This window comes from Oncorhynchus keta, chromosome 19 (genome assembly GCF_023373465.1).
Source record: "Oncorhynchus keta strain PuntledgeMale-10-30-2019 chromosome 19, Oket_V2, whole genome shotgun sequence".
Classification (NCBI taxonomy): Eukaryota; Metazoa; Chordata; class Actinopteri; order Salmoniformes; family Salmonidae; genus Oncorhynchus; species Oncorhynchus keta.
Window position 1 is genome coordinate 31,415,388 of NC_068439.1, and position 16,817 is coordinate 31,432,204.

The 16,817-nt window shown below is 45.9% G+C and overlaps 1 protein-coding gene across 3 annotated transcripts in view; it reads left to right on the forward strand.

Moving 5' to 3' along the window:
• Positions 1–16,817, forward strand: part of LOC118371750 (RNA polymerase II subunit A C-terminal domain phosphatase-like) — a 127,875-nt gene that overhangs the window by 57,820 nt on the left and 53,238 nt on the right. The window lies entirely within an intron of this gene.

Below are 16,817 nucleotides of genomic sequence, written 5' to 3' on the forward strand. Positions count from 1 at the left end.
GGGCCTATTTTAACACAGGCTTTTTCTAAATTAGCTCAATGTGGAGTAAGAGTTCTCTAATGCAATGCAGGATGGAATAAAATTATGGAATTAAAAGTTATTGAAATGAGAAGGAGTAGGCTACAACGAGAAACCAACAGGTAGGCTATTGTTTTATCGGAATTGGGTTGTGGAGAAAGCTCAGCATGTAGCCTCAATTAGCCTACAGTAGTTAGCTACAGCTGGCTAGCATACCTAGCTATAGCTGGCTAGCATACCTAGCTACAGCTGGCTAGCATACCTAGCTACAGCTGGCTAGCATACCTAGCTATAGCTGGCTAGCATACCTAGCTATAGCTGGCTAGCTATAGCTAGGTTCTCTAGGCTACTCCAGTCAAAACAGGCACTGTTTGGGATGGTAAATAACACTGTGGCTGCTACCAGTTAGCTAATATTGGCTGTAGCTGAGTTGCCTTTGCTAGTGGCTACTGTGTCTCTCTCTCCATCTGCTCGCCCCCCATCTCACACACACACCGCCCCCGCCGCAGCTGCAGCAATAGAGCGCCAGCATCTCTCCCTCGCACAGCAGTGCTCAGGTCAAAACATAAGTTTTAAAAAATAACACATGTATTTCAAATATCCGGATATCTGACACAAATTCACGATACTATTTGAATAGTGAAATGATTTCAAACCCTAGTCTCACCTACATGAGGATATAAGCTTGGGCTTAGTTTTACACCTTGAGGAAGAGAGGAATGGACAGATGCCTTGTTGAAGTCTGCTGATCTGACAGTTTGTGTGTTACGACTCAAGGTTACTGAAGGCCGAAAGGTACTAAGCACCGCTGCCCAGAATGTCGGCAGTACATGTTGCTCACATAGCACAGATCTTCCGTCTGCTCCTAAATTTGTAGATGGTTAATGTAAGCTAACTAGCACGCTGCACTAATGTTGTTGCTAGCAACCTAGAATTTGTAGTCCTTGTTGATACTACGAGAGCTTCTAAAATTAGTTAATCAGACATAATTGTTTTGTAGATGATTCTCTGTCTGTGAAGATATGTATTTTTTAAAGTACATTTTAAGTGGCGGGGGGAAAATAAAGTAGAAAGAGTCCATCTCCATAAAGCCATTTGAACGTGGATCTCCACCACTAGCTTTTCTTCTGGTGTTCAACCTTTTAAACTCTTGTAGCTGACTGTTGTAGTACATCTGTTGTGTATATTTGGCATGGGACGGAAAGAGAGACGGGCACAGAAACAGGCCGAAGGAGTAAACAGAAGAGCTACAGCACCGTTCTGTGACTCTCTGCCTGTCTACAAGCACACAGAACCTGCAAACAATGAAAGCATCTCTTTTAATGCAGCTTTGCCAATCAGAGTTGCCAGGTTGGACTCAGAGAGAGGGATCAGGATGAGAAGACTGATGGCCAGGAAAATAGGAAAAATAGAAGCGCAGGATAGGAGGTGGAGCATTAGGGCTGCTGTCATAAGATCTGCTGCTCCTTGTTAGACCCACGAGGTGAGACACAGTGTGAGAACTGAAGGCCGATAGGTACTTAGCACAGTAGGAGGCCTGTCATTCTCTTGGCTCATCATTGCAAAAGATTGGCTAAGCAGGAGGCAGACAGGTAGTCAAACGAGGTAGTGTTATTTATTCAGGAACTCTGGCTAGTGGCTACATTATGACAGCAAATATAGAGATTAGCCTACATCACACAAATGCTGATAGTTTTATAGATGGTAAATGACATGTGCAGAACGTGATCCGGATCCTTCGCTTTGAGAAAGTGGTTTCCGGGAGGGGTGGGGGCGAAAGCTTTATATTCGCAGACACGGTATGGAACAAAAGACGAGGCCTGTTGGGTACCAACCTGAGAGGGGAGCTGAAAGGAGTGATGATAACAAAGAAATAAGGCACTTTCCCCAGACTAATCCACCCCCTTTTCATCTGAATTTTTCTAACTAAAACAATAAATCTGCACAATATATGTTATTTTTTACTCAACCGTGTCTCTTAATGTTAGTTTGATAACTGAGCCAGGCAGTCACACACTTCATATGAAACGAATGGGGCGGTAAGTGCAGCGCAACGCACACAACCCTAAATGCTTTACCAAGCTAGCTATCAAGATGAAATAAATCACTTTATTAACTCTCCTTTATCCCATACTGCCAGTGCCAGTTTGCTTGCAGCTAACGTTCGCTAAACGGTTATCATTGTCATTTGCAGTTTGCACATGGCTAGTTAGCTACTCCACTGACTCTCAGCAGCTAACAGACAGCTGCTTCGTTGAAAACCGAATCCATTGAGATTTAATTATAATGTTGCTAGTTATCTAGTTGTGGCCATCTGGCTAGTTGTGACTATAAAGGTTCTATCTGCGTGAAGCATAGTTCTGAGATATTGAGCATCAAAGTTTCCACAATTCAGCTAAGAACTGTTTTGCAGTGAAATCATATTTTATAACCCATTAAGATGGCACCATTTATAGCTCTGAAATGTCAATCTGGGTTCAGACATAAGGCTCTGACACATCTGAATTAGACATTTTCAGTTCCCACATGCTTCAAGAGGGCCACCTTGGTTCCTGTTCCCAAGAAGGCTAAGGTAACTGAGCTAAATGACTACCGCCCCGTAGCACTCACTTCCGTCATCACGAAGTGCTTTGAGAGACTAGTCAAAGACCATATCACCTCCACCCTACCTGACACCCTAGACCCATTCCAATTTGCTTACCGCCCCAATAGGTCCACAGACGACGCAATCGCAACCACACTGCACACTGCCCTAACCCATCTGGACAAGAGGAATACCTATGTGAGAATGCTGTTCATCGACTACAGCTCAGCATTTAACACCATAGTACCCTCCAAGCTCGTCATCAAGCTCGAGACCCTGGGTCTCGACCCCGCCCTGTGCAACTGGGTACTGGACTTCCTCACGGGCCGCCCCCAGGTGGTGAGGGTAGGTAACAACATCTCCACCCTGCTGATCCTCAACACTGGGGCCCCACAAGGGTGCGTTCTGAGCCCTCTCCTGTACTCCCTGTTCACCCACGACTGCGTGGCCATGCACGCCTCCAACTCAATCATCAAGTTTGCGGTGGTAGGCTTGATTACACTACAGGGAGGAGGTGAGGGCCCTCGGAGTGTGGTGTCAGGAAAATAACCTCACACTCAACGTCAACAAAACAAAGGAGATGATTTGTGGACTTCAGGAAACAACAGAGGGAGCACCCCCCCCTATCCACAGGACAGTAGTGGAGAGCGTAGTGAGTTTTAAGTTCCTCGGCATACACATCACGGACAAACTGAATTGGTCCACCCACACAGACAGCATTGTGAAGAAGGCGCAGCAGCGCCTCTTCAACCTCAGGAGGCTGAAGAAATTTGGCTTGTCACCAAAAGCACTCACAAACTTCTACAGATGCACAATCGAGAGCATCCTGTCGGGCTGTATCACCGCCTGGTACGGCAACTGCTCCGCCCACAACCGTAAGGCTCTCCAGAGGGTAGTGAGGTCTGCACAACGCATCACCGGGGGCAAACTACCTGCCCTCCAGGACACCACCACCCAATGTCACAGGAAGGCCATAAAGATCATCAAGGACAACAACCACCCGAGCCACTGCCTGTTTACCCCGCTATCATCCAGAAGGCGAGGGCAGTACAGGTGCATCAAAGCTGGGACCGAGAGACTGAAAAACAGCTTCTATCTCAAGGCCATCAGACTGTTAAACAGCCACCACTAACATTGAGTGGCTGCTGCCAACACACTGACTCTGACTCAACTCCAGCCACTTTAATAATGGAAACTGATGTAAAAAATGTATCACTAGCCACTTTAAACAATGCCACTTAATATAATGTTTACATACCATACCCTACATTACTCATCTCATATGTATATACTGTACTCTATATAATCTACTGCATCTTTATGTAATACATGTATCACTAGCCACTTTAAACTATGCCACTTTGTTTACATACCCTACATTACTCATCTCATATGTATATACTGTACTCGATACCATCTACTGCATCTTGCCTATGCCGTTCTGTACCACCGCTCATTCATATATCTTTATGTACATATTCTTTATCCCTTTACATTTGTGTGTATAAGGTAGTAGTTGTGGAATTGTTAGGTGAGATTACTCGTTGGTTAGGTTAGATTAGATGACTCATTGTTAGGTTAGATTACTCATTGTCGGAACTAGAAGCACAAGCATTTCGCTACACTCGCATTAACATCTGCTAACCATGTGTATGTGACAAATAAAATTTGATTTGATTTTAAGAAAGCTCTAGCTGGAATAATACAATTTTATCAAGATAGTCAGAACACAACTTGCGTGCCATTATTGCTGGCTAGACTAGCCTAGACAATACTAAAAAGGGAGATGGACCAATCAGAACACATCTTGCCCATCTGTATATGTTCAGGCTTGTGATTGCAGATCGAACCGGGCACTGGTCTGTTGGGCACCTGGGCCGTATTCAGCAAGGTACATTTGAGTCATTTAGCAGACATTCTTTTCCAGAGAGACTTACAGGAGCTACTAGGGTTAAGTGCCTTGCTCAAAGGCACACCGACAGATTGTTCAACTAGTCAGCTCGGGATTTGAAACCAGCAATCTTTACGTTACTGGCCCAACGCTCTTAACCGCTAGGCCACCTGCCCGCCCAACATTTGTGAAGCATTCAGATATAAATAAATGATGTAGAACATGCCTCTGACATGTAGAATAAGTCATCACGCTAGCCGTTTTCATGAAAGAGCGTTCTATCAGTGCCACGTCTGGCAGACCGTGCTACAGTCGTTCACTCTACCAGCGTCTCCTCGGAGCCGTGACACTGCTGATAGACATGCAAATTAAGTCCATTGCCTTGTTCACGCTAGCTTTCTCTCTCCCCGTCTATCCGTCCACCCATCCCTCTCTCTCACTCTTTGTCTTTTTCCCCAACATATGCATCCACCCCTCTCTCCGTCTCGCTCTTCCTTTCTCTCCTCTAGTGATTTAATGTGTAAAGCTGTCTGTTTGCAGGGAATTTACAGTAACATCAGGATGCAGTACCTCTGAATCCTATATTTGAAAAAGCCTGGCATTTCTATATGAGTACTTAGTATAAGACATTCATACAACATTAATATCCCTCACTGCTAGTATAATAATGGTGGCGTACTGTTAAAGAAATAAGGAAAGTGAGTCTGGCAACGTGAATATGATAGTTCTGTGCCACTTTACATCTACGGAATGACCGGATGTACATGGGACTGAATTGGACTGGTTCTATTTTGGACTAAGAGGTGAGCATGCCTCCATCTCTTTTCTTCTCCGTCTTTACATCCCTCACCTCCACCACTTCTTCATTTTAGCCTCTAAACTGACAGGAACCTGTTGCTAAGATACAGTACAACTAGAGAGCCATAGAACCAGCGTCTTTTCTCTTGAGACGTTCAGCCCCTCTGGCGTCCTGGTCCCCTGAAGTTATTTAATCAAAAAATGTAAAAAGGTATCTAGGGCAATACCCCTTACCCCAGCTCTATCTTTTCAGTAGAATGAATGACAACTGATGTTTACTTTTTTGTTTTGTTTAACCATGGAGAGATCCAGAAGAAAAGTTTGTTTTCATCCAAGTATGACAACATCAAAAACATAGAGATTTTTCAATTCGTTATCTTGAATAAAAGTACATGTTTGCACCCTTTATTCCTTTGTGCAGCTTTTCATTCAGTTGAATGCACACAGGCATATGTGGGATGCCAACAGAACTGAAAACTAAATGAAGAATGCTCCTTGCCTTCCTCCGCTCCTTTTGGTCATTGTCCTTCACCACATGAGTAGAATAACAGTTCTCCGAATCCGTGTGGGATGTAAGTCTACTGTTCTCTGTTTACTAAATGGCTATTCAAAAAAGCTGCCATTGACTAGGACTTTTGCGATCTGCGATATTTAGTCTATATTTAGACAATACTGATTAATGTTCCCGACGTTCGACTACTTAATTTTTCCTATGGCCAGTTGCCATGGATACCGTCAGGGCAGAGAAACAGTAATATGATGTTGTCAAGTTCTGTAATTAACAACTGGGAGAGAAAAATACCATTTCAACACTGCCCTTGTAACCATTTAAATCAGCTTTGAATGGCTACTTATGTAACCTCCAACTTTTATCTGCACTTTCAACTTGATTTAAATCAGTCAGTCAGGTGGGTTAAGGTCGGCCTCAGAAGTCATGAGCTGAATATTGCGAATTCATTCTGACGGCGTGTTAGTACCTATTACCCCTAAGTCATCAACAGTGATGTTTGAATGTGAATGGGCGTCGCAAAAATGGGAGGGGGGGGAATATTTTTTTTTAAAACAGCAGTTTACGGCAGTTTTTTTTTTTTTTTTTTGTCAATGAAAAGTACAGCACTTTCACCTCTGCGGGAGATCGTCTATCTTTGGAAGAGGTGAGAGGCAGCCTAGCGGGAGGAAGGAGGTGGGAGGTACTCACCCTCTACCCCAGTTCTTCATTCTGCAATGATTGCAATCAGCCACCACTCCACGCCATGTTATGCTACTCTTGTCATCTGGAGTGGTGTGGTCGGATGCTTGATTTCCGCAGCGGCTAGGAGTTTTCTTCAGGAAGTCGAGGCATTTTGAATGTAATAATAATAGAGATTGGCTACTAATGCCGTCATGGTCCCGAGCTGTGTTGATGTAACATACAGGAAGGAACATCTCTGGCAATGAAGTTGAGATGCTATAATAGTGGGTTAGGATGGCAATTTCGCACAGACTCGTCAGCAATCAATTCTTCTAGAAAATGAATAATCTCCCCCCCCACTGCAACTGAACTGCCTGAGAAAAATAGATGTGACATTTGTCACAAAGTTGAGTTTTTTTAAACTTGAAGCACAGAGGGATGGAGAGCCCTTGAATTAACGCCACCATCTTTAAAATCACTGAAAAGTTATTGTCTGAATTTTTCTCCAACTCTCCGTTCATGTTCTGACTCCAATACTACTTTACTGGTCAGAGGTTTGACCTTTCCTTCCTGGCACACTCTCTTTTATTTCTTTTTAAGCAGTTGAAAATATCACTTAAGCTACTGTCTAAGCTGGAGCAAGTAAGGTGAACGTATTTAAAAGAGACAATAGTCATTTAAATCCATCATTTTGACATTTGTACTGTAATTAAGTTTGTGTGTTCATTCCATTAAGTTCTGTTTGGTCTTGGCTCCACTGCCTCCCATTTCTCTCAGGACAAATGGAGGAGAACAGAGTCCTTTATCACGCTGGCAACTCTGTTTTTAAAGTCTAGAACCACTATATAGAAAGTATATAAGCACTACAGCAGAGTGAAATCATTTCACTGACTGAGCGTTGGATGTTTCAGACATGCCTAGCCACCACCAGTGATGTTAAGTAGTACTTTCAATTATTTTTACTCTAGTCGTTTTTTGGGGGTATTTATATTTATGTCTTTATATTTTGTCTACTTTTACTCCACTACGTTCTTAAAGAAAATAAGGTACTTCTTACTCCAGGACGGGAAAATGATCCAATTCACACACTTATCAAAATAACATCCGTGGTCATCCCGACTCCTTCTGATCTGGCGGACTCACTAAACACACATGCCTCATTTGTAAATTATGTTGGAGTGTGCCCCTGGCTGTCCGTAAATTAGAAAAACAAGAAAATTGCGCTATCTGGTTTGCCTAATATAAAGAATTTGAAATGATTTATATTTGTACTTTTGATACTTAAGAATATTTTAGCAATTGCGTTTACTTTTGATACTTAAGTATATTTAAAACCAAATACTTTTAGACTTTTACTCTGGTAGTATTTTACTGGGTGTCTTTCACTTTTACCTGAGTCATTTTCTATTAATGTATCTTCTGCTTTTACTCAAGTATGACGAGAGGATAGTATATAGAGCTGCTAGACAACCCAGAGTCATTGACACAGATCACACATCTCCATGCGGGGTTTAACGAGTCATGCCTGGCTGTCTGCCTCAGGGTAGCAGGGATGAGATGAGTAAGATGACGGCCGTGTGTGTGTCTGTCCGTATCCGTGCGGCGGGAGCCTGTTTGTCTGCGTAAACTGTCAGTCGTCCACAAAGAGCTGACGGCCTGCCGCAGGCCTCTTTCTGGTCTGGAGACTCAGCATGCCAGACAGAGATCTCAATGGGTCACTGGTGCCTTAGCAGTCATGAATATGCATTAATATGTGTAATAAGTAATGACATTTTGAGGGCAACATTGAACAAATAATGGCTCGCTCTTGCATTTTCTATCTAACCCTCTTTCCTTTTCCTTTGTGACATTCTCCTTCCTCTTACTTTGTGTGTTATATGTCATACATTGACTTTCGGCCCATGGGACTTACAACAGTTAGGCCAACCTTATTCATTTCCTGTTGTTTGCTGCCTTTCCTCATTTCTCTCGCTCTCTCTCTCTGCCTCGCTCTCTCTCTCTCTCTCTCTCTCTGCCTCGCGCTCTCTCTCTCGCTCTCTCTCTCTCTCTGCCTCGCTCTCTCTCTGCCTCTCTCTCTCTCTCTCTCTGCCTCGCTCTCTCTCTCTGCCTCGCTCTCTCTCTCTGCCTCGCTCTCTCTCTCTCTCTGCCTCTCTCTCTCTCTCTCGCTCTCTCTCTCTCTCTCGCTCTCTCTCTGCTCTCGCTCTCTCTCTCTCTCTCTCTGCCTCGCTCTCTCTGCCTCTCTCTCTCTCTCTCTCTCTCTGCCTCGCTCTCTCTCTCTCCTCTCTCTCTCTCTCTCTCTCCTCGCTCTCTCTCTCTCTCTCTCTGCTCTCTCTCTCTCTCTCTCGCTCTCTCTCTCGCTCTCCTCGCTCTCTCTGCCTCTCTCTCTCTCCTCTCTCTCTCTCTGCCTCTCTCTCTCTCTCTCTGCCTCTCTCTCTCTCTCTCTCTCTCTCTCCTCTCTCTCTCTCTCTCTCTCTCTCTCTCTCTCTCTCCTCGCTCTCTCTCTCTCTCTGCTCTCTCTCTCTCGCTCTCTCTCTCTCTCTCTCTCTCTCTCTCGCTCTCTCTGCCTCGCTCTCTCTCTCTCTCTCTCTCTCTGCCTCGCTCTCTCTCTCTCTCTCTCTCGCTCTCTCTCTCTCTGCCTCGCTCTCTCTCTCTCTGCCTCTCGCCTCTCTCTCGCTCTCTCTCTCTCTCTGCCTCTCGCTCTCTCTCTCGCTCTCTCTCTCTCTCTCTGCCTCGCTCTCTCTCTCTCTCTCTCTCTCGCTCTCTCTCTCTCTCTGCCTCTCTCTCTCTCTGCCTCGCTCTCTCTCTCTCTGCTCTCTCTCTCTCTCTCGCTCTGCCTCGCTCTCTCTCTCTCTCTCTCTCTCTCTCTCTCTCTCTCTCTCTCTGCTCTCTCTCTCTCTCTCTCTCTCTGCCTCGCTCTCTCTCTCTCTCTCTCTGCCTCTCTCTCTCTCTCTCTCTCTCTCTCTCTCTCTCTCTCTCTCTCTCTCTCTGCCTCTCTCTCTCTCTCTCTCTCTCTCTCTCTGCCTCTCTCTCCTGCTCTCTCTCTCTCTCTCTCTCTCTCTCTCTGCTCTCTCTCTCTCTCTCTCTCTCTCTCTCTCTCTGCCTCTCTCTCTCGCTCTCTCTCTCTCTCTCTCTCTCTCTCTCTCTCTCTCTCTCTCTCGCTCTCTCTCTCTCTCTCTGCCTCTCTCTCTCTCTCTCTCTCTGCCTCGCTCTCTCTCTCTCTCTCTCTCTCTCTCTCTCTCTCTCTCTCTCTCTGCTCTCTCTCTCTCTCTCTCTCTCTCTCTCTCTCTGCTCTCTCTCTCTCTCTCTCTCTCTCTCTCTGCCTCGCTCTCTCTCTCTCTCTCTCTCTCTCTCTCTCTCCTCTCTCTCTCTCTCTCTCTCTCTCTCTCTCTCTCTCTCTCTCTCTCTCTGCCTCGCTCTCTCTCTCTCTCTCTCTCTCTCTCTCTCTCTCTGCCTCTCTCTCTCTCTCTCTCTCTGCCTCGCTCTCTCTCTCTGCCTCGCTCTCTCTCTCTCTCTCTGCTCTCTCTCTCTCTCTCTCTGCCTCGCTCTCTCTCTCTCTCTCTCGCTCTCTCTCTCTCTCTCTGCCTCTGCCTCTCTCTCTCTCTGCCTCGCTCTCTCTCTCTGCCTCTCTCTCTCTGCCTCGTCTCTCTCTCTCTCTCTCTCTCTCTCTCTCTGCCTCTCTCTCTGCCTCTCTCTCTCTCTCTCTCTGCCTCTCTCTCTGCTCTCGCTCTCTCTCTCTCTCTCTCTCGCTCTCTGCCTCGCTCTCTCTCTGCTCTCTCTCTCTCTCTCTCTGCTCTCTCTGCCTCGCTCTCTCTCTCTCCTCGCTCTCTCTCTCTGCCTCGCTCTCTCTCTCTCTGCCTCGCTCTCTCTCTCTCTCTGCCTCGCTCTCTCTCTCTCCTCTGCTCTCTCTCTCTGCCTCTCTCTCTCTCTCTCTGCCTCTCTCTGCCTCGCTCTCTCTGCTCTCTCCTCTCTCTCTCTCTCTCTCTCTGCTCTCTCTCTCTCTCTCCTCGCTCTCTCTCTCTCTCTCTGCCTCTCTCCTCTCTCTCTCTCTCTCTGCTCTCTCTGCCTCTCTCTCTGCCTCTCTCTCTCTCTCTCTCTCTCTCTGCCTCGCTCTCTCTCTCTGCCTCGCTCTCTCTCTCTCTCTCTCTGCCTGCCTCTCTCTCTCTCTCTCTCTCTCTCTCTCTGCCTCGCTCTCTCTCTCTCTCTCTCTCTGCCTCGCTCTCTCTCTCTCTGCCTCTCTCTCTCTCTGCTCTCTCTCTCTCTCTCTCTCTCTGCCTCTCTCTCTCTCTCTCTCTCTCTCTCTCTCTGCCTCTCTCTCTCTCTGCCTCGCTCTCTCTCTCTCTGCCTCTCTCTCTCTCTCTCTCTGCTCTCTCTCTCTCTCTCTCTCTGCCTCTCTCTCTCTCTCTCTGCCTCGCTCTCTCTCTGCCTCGCTCTCTCTCTGCCTCTCTCTCTCTCTCTCTGCCTCTCTCTCTCTCTCTCTCTGCCTCGCTCTCTCTCTCTGCCTCGCTCTCTCTCTCTGCCTCTCTCTCTCTCTGCCTCGCTCTCTGTCTCTCTCTCTCCTCGCTCTCTCTCTCTCTCTCTCCTCTCTGCCTCGCTCTGCCTCGCTCTCTCTCTCTCTCTGCCTCTGCCTCTCTCTCTCTGCCTCGCTCTTTCTCTGCCTCGCTCTGCCTCTGCCTCTCTCTCTCTCTCTGCCTCTCTGCTCTCTCTCTGCCTTGCTCTCTCTCTCTGCCTCGCTCTCTCTCTCTCTCTTTCTCTCTCGCTCTGCCTCTCTCTCGCTCTGCCCCTCTCTCCCGTCGTGGATGTGAGAGTCTCTAAAGACAGCAGTGAATGGTCTGTATCTAGAGTGGTTCTTAACACGTGCGCTTTTCTCTTAGCCCTATGGACTGTACCATCCTCCTGCGATATAGTCAATGTAACAAGGACTATACATATTCATACATACATTCAAAAAGATTTAGCCTTTGATTAATTAGCCTGTGTAGATGTTTTAAGATTCTTCTCATCTTTCCCCTTTAATCTTCTCATTTCTATTATTTGATGCACTTTGTTAATAATATGTGTTTCCTGGATGTATTCAGCTGCTTGGCTCTAATTAAAGACTCAGTCTTATAGCCGATCAAAGCAACCTATCACCAGCCGTGCGTATGCGCGACTGTGTGTGTTGACTAGAGGGGTGTCATAATTATTACTTGTCAGATTGAGTGTGTCTCTAATGTAGTTTTGCGTTCATTTTATCCTGCCTGCAGTTCCCGTATGTTCCCCTCCTCATCCCAGATTACACACCACAGTGCCTCCCATTTCACGCAGCATCACAATAACATCACAAATCCTACCAACGCATGCCTAAAATACAGCTACAAACAATGGCACTTATGACAACCTAAACCAGTCTTTATACAGTGTACTGTATACACCAAGAGATAAGGAAGAGCAGGGAACATGGAGGCTACAGCTCTTACCAGGATTTAGCCTAAAACTCTTTCTCTCTGCCGAGGAGGCTGTCTCTCTGCCTTCAGGGTGTCTTGACCTCCAGAAGGCTCTGCGGAGGCCTGATCATTGTTTCATCTTGTTAGCTCCTCTGTAGGTGGTGTGTTTGGAGCCATGAGGAGATGAGCCCCATGCAGTGTCCTGGCCATGTCTGACTCAATCAGGAATAAATATGGAACTGACCGACCTGCTCTCCTCTGAACAGTGCTGTTTTATCTAACGCTGCTCTGAATTGGACAGATTCATGGAAACAAAACGGGACTTTGGAGTAGGGTCAGTGCTGATCTACTGTATATCGAGGTTATGCTTGTGAATTACTACAATGATCATGTTTCACATCTAAAACCAGTGTATAGACCTACTGTTCAATATGTTTGGCAATCTGGATTTGATGTAATTCCCCCTCCTGCTGTTGTCGTGGAAATTCAGTACAGAGAGAGACTTCAAACAATCGTCTTTATTTAATATCGATTAATTATTGCAATAATGAAGCCGTCAATCCAACAGTCTTCACTGTCGGACTGAAATGCTTGAATCATACAGGGAATACCTGGTCTTTATATACCAAGCCTAAAACTTCTTCAACCATGGCTGGCTCCGCCCCCGATAAAGCTTCACAGCCACATTCCAGTCTATCATTAGTGGTGCATGTGAGACATACAGTTGAAGTCAGAAGTTTACATACACTTACGTTTTTCAACCACTCCACACATTTCTTGTTAACAAACTATAGTTTTGGCAAGTCTGTCAGGGCATCTACTTTGTGCATGACACAAGTCATTTTTCCAACAATTGTTTACAGACAGATTATTTCACTTGTAATTCACTATATCACAATTCCAGTGGGTCAGAAGTTTACATACGCTAAGTTGACTGTGCCTTTAAACAGCTTGGAAAATTCCAGAAAATGATGTCATGGCTTTAGAAGCTTCTGATACGCTAATTTACATCATTTGAGTCAATTGGAGGTGTACCTGTGGATGTATTTCAAGGCCTACCTTCAAACTCAGTGCCTCTTCATAGGAAAATCAAATCAGCCAAGACCTCAGAAAAGAAATTGTAGACCTCCACAAGTCTGGTTCATCCTTGGGAGCAATTTCAAACGTCTGAAGGTACCATGTTCATCTGTACAAACAATAGCACGCAAGTATAAACACCATGGGACCACGCAGCCGTTATTCCGCTCAGGAAGGAGACCCGTTCTGTCTCCCGGAGATGAACGTACTTTGGTGCGAAAAGTGCAAATCAATCGCAGAACAACAGCAAAGGCCCTTGTGAAGATGCTGGAGGAAACAGGTACAAAAGTATCTACATCCACAGTAAAATGAGTCCTATATCGACATGAAAGGCCGCTCAGCAAGGAAGAAGCCACTGCTCCAAAGCCACCATAAAAGCCACCATAAGAAAGCCAGACGGTTTGCAACTGCACATGGGGACAAAGATCGTACTTTTTGGAGAAATGTCCTCTGTTCTGATGAAACAAAAATAGAACTGGTTGGCCATAATGACCATTGTTATGTTTGGAGGAAAAAGGGGGAGGCTTGCAAGCCGAAGAACACCATCCTAACCGTGAAGCACGGGGGTGGCAACATCATGTTGTGGGGGTGCTTTGCTGCAAGAGGGACTGGTGCACTTCACAAAATAGATGGCATCATGAGAAAGGAAAATGAGGTGGATATATTTAAGCAACATCTCGCGACATTAGTCAGGAAATTAAAGCTTGGTCGCAAATGTGTCTTCCAAATGGACAGTTGTGGAAAAATGGCTTAAGGACAACAAAGTCAAGGTATTGGAGTGGCCATCACAAAGCCCTGACCTTAATCCTATAGAAAATTAGTGGTCAGAACTGAAAAAGTGTATGTGAGCAAGGAGGCCTACAAACCTGACTCAGTTACACCAGCTCTGTCATGAGGAATGGGCCAAAATTCACCCAACTTATTGTGGGAAGCTTGTGGAAGGCTGCCTCAAACGTTTGACCCAAGTTAAACAATTTAAAGGCAATGCTACCAAATACTAATTGAGTGTATGTAAACTTCTGACCCACTGGGAGAACAAACACTGAAATGTTTGTTCTATTCCTTCAGACTATCTATATATCGTCTATCAAATGCAGGCCCAGTTAGACCGGAGAAATACGTCTCACACGAACCACTAATGATAGACTGGAATGTGGCTGTAAAGTTACCTCCGAGACATCAATCAATTGTCAGCTTCAAGATATCTTTAGTAAAACCCCTGTCCTCGACACCGAGACTAGCTGCAGGAATCTAGAGTGGACCCTTTTAAAAACTCTTACTATTAGTTAAATATATAATAGTTTACAATTAATATCAAACAAATCAGTTAACTATCTCCACCATGTTGCAAACTCCCGGCCCAAGGGTTAGCTAAGCCTATGTGTTCCTGTTTGTTTGGCCTAAGTATGACTGTACAGGATAGGCTTTTCCAAATGGTATACTGTACATCTCTCTCGTTGGGCATGGAGGAGAAGCGAGGAGCCGAGAGCTGCCCTGGGGCAGTGGTGTGATGTGCAGTGGGGATCGGTTTGACTGGTTGTTGACATCAAAGCAGCTGTAGAGCCACACCATGTTTTACTATCTGATAACCGATTAAATATGAATCACTGCTAAAGCCCACCGGACAGTACTAAGGCGCTTGATCGCTCACTCGCTCGTTCTTTCTCTTGTTTGCTCTCTCTCCTCTCGCTCTTACACATTTAGACACGCACTCACACAACTCTAAAGCACCCATGCTTTGACTTGCCCCATTGGATGCCTGGAATACGATATCCCATCCCCGATGTACCAAGTAGCTGTGAGAATCTTGTATTGATGCAGGGCCAGGAGTCATAGTCCAGATCTGTCTCTAGAGATGAGGCTTCATATCACACTCACCCCTCTGGAATATTATCAAATCTAATGTTATTGGTCACATACACATGCTTAGCAGGTATTATTGCGAGTGTTGCGAAGTGCTTGTGCTTCTAGTTCCTACAGTGCAGCAATATCTAACAAGTAATATCTAACAATTCCACAACTACCTAATAGACACAAATCTAAGTAAAGGAATGGAAAAAGAATATATAAATATATGGATGAGCAATGACAGAGCGGCATAGGCTAAGAAGCCATAGTATAGAATACAGTATATACATATGAGATGAGTAATGCAAGATATGTAAATATTATTGAAAACATAAAGTGGCATTATTAAAGTGAGTAGTGTTCCGTTTATTAAAGTGGCACATTTTTTGATAGCGGGGTGAACAGGCAGTGGCTCGGGTGGTTGTTGTCCTTGATGATCTTTTTGGCCTTCCTGTGAAATCGGGTGGTGTAGGTGTCCTTGGAGGGCAGGTAGTTTGCCCCTGGTGATGTGTTGTGCAGACCTCACTAACCTCTGGAGAGCCATGCAGTTGCTGTACCAGGCGGTGATACAGCCCGACAGGATGCTCTCAATTGTGCATCTAAAAGTTTGAGGGTTTTAGGTGACAAGCCAAATTTCTTCAGCCTCCTGAGGTTGAAGAGATGCTGCCTTCACCACACTGTCTGTGTGGGTGGACCATTTCAGTTTGTCCGTGATGTGTGTTTCCACCTTCTTCACTGCTGGCCATCTGCTGTTTCCTGAAGTCCACGATCATCTCCCTTGTTTTGTTGACGTTGAGTGAGAGGTTACTTTCCTGACACCATACTCCCAGAGCCCTCACCACCTCCCTGTAGGCTGCTTCGTCGTTGTTGGTAATCAAGCCTACTACTGTTGTGTCGTCTGCAAACTTGATGATTGAGTTGGAGGCGCGCATGGCCATGCAGTCATGGGTGAACAGGGAGTACAGGAGGGCTGAGAACGCACCCTTGTGGGGCCCCAGTGTTGAGGCTCAGCGGGGTGGAGATGTTGTTACCTACCCTCACCACCTGGGACGGGCCCGTCAGGAAATCCTGGACCCAGTTGCACAGAGCGGGCTTTAGATCCAGGCCCTCAAGCTTAATGATGAGCTTGGAGGGTACTATGGTGTTGAATGCTGAGCTGTAGTCAATGAACAGCATTCTTATATAGTTATTCCTCTTGTCCAGATGGGATAGGGAAGTGTGCAGTGTGATGACGATTGCATTGGTAAATTGGAGTGCGTCTAGGGTGACGGGTAAGGTACAGGTAATATAATCCTGGACTAGTCTCACAAAGCATTTCATGATGACAGAGGTGAGTGCTACAGGGCGATAGTCATTTAGTTCAGTTACTTTTGCCTTCTTGGTGGAACAATGGTGACCATCTTGAAGCATGTGGGGACAGCAGACTGGGATAGGGAGAGATTGGATATGTCCGTAAACACTCCAGACAGCTGGTCTGCGCATGTTCTGAGGACGCGGCTAGGGATGCCGTCTGGGCCGGCAGCCTTGCGAGGGTTAACACATTGTTAAGTGTCTTACTCACGTCGGCCACGGAGAAGGAGAGGGGGGCCCCGCCAGTCCTTGGTAGCGGGTCGCGTCTGTGCCACTGTATTATCCTCAAAGCAGGCAAAGAAGGTGTTTTTAGTTTGTCTGGAAGCAAGACGTCGGTGTCCGGGACGTGGCGGGTTTTCCTTTTGTAGTCTGTGATTGTCTGTCTGTATTATCTCTACATCAAAGTGGAAATCCTTGGGTTGGGACTTACTGGGTGTTATTGGGATCTATCTGCCCCTCTCATCACATCTGGAGCTTCCATCAGAGCATAGCAGAGGCCTACAAATAGCTGAGGATATCCCCTTACTGTAGGTTTCTCCTCTCTCCTCCTCTCACTGGGGTCATTAAGAACATGTTCTCTGGCCCCGGTGTTTGACAGACAGGACTTGGAAAGCTGCTGATAATGAAAGACATCCTCTGTCTGATAATACATTGCCT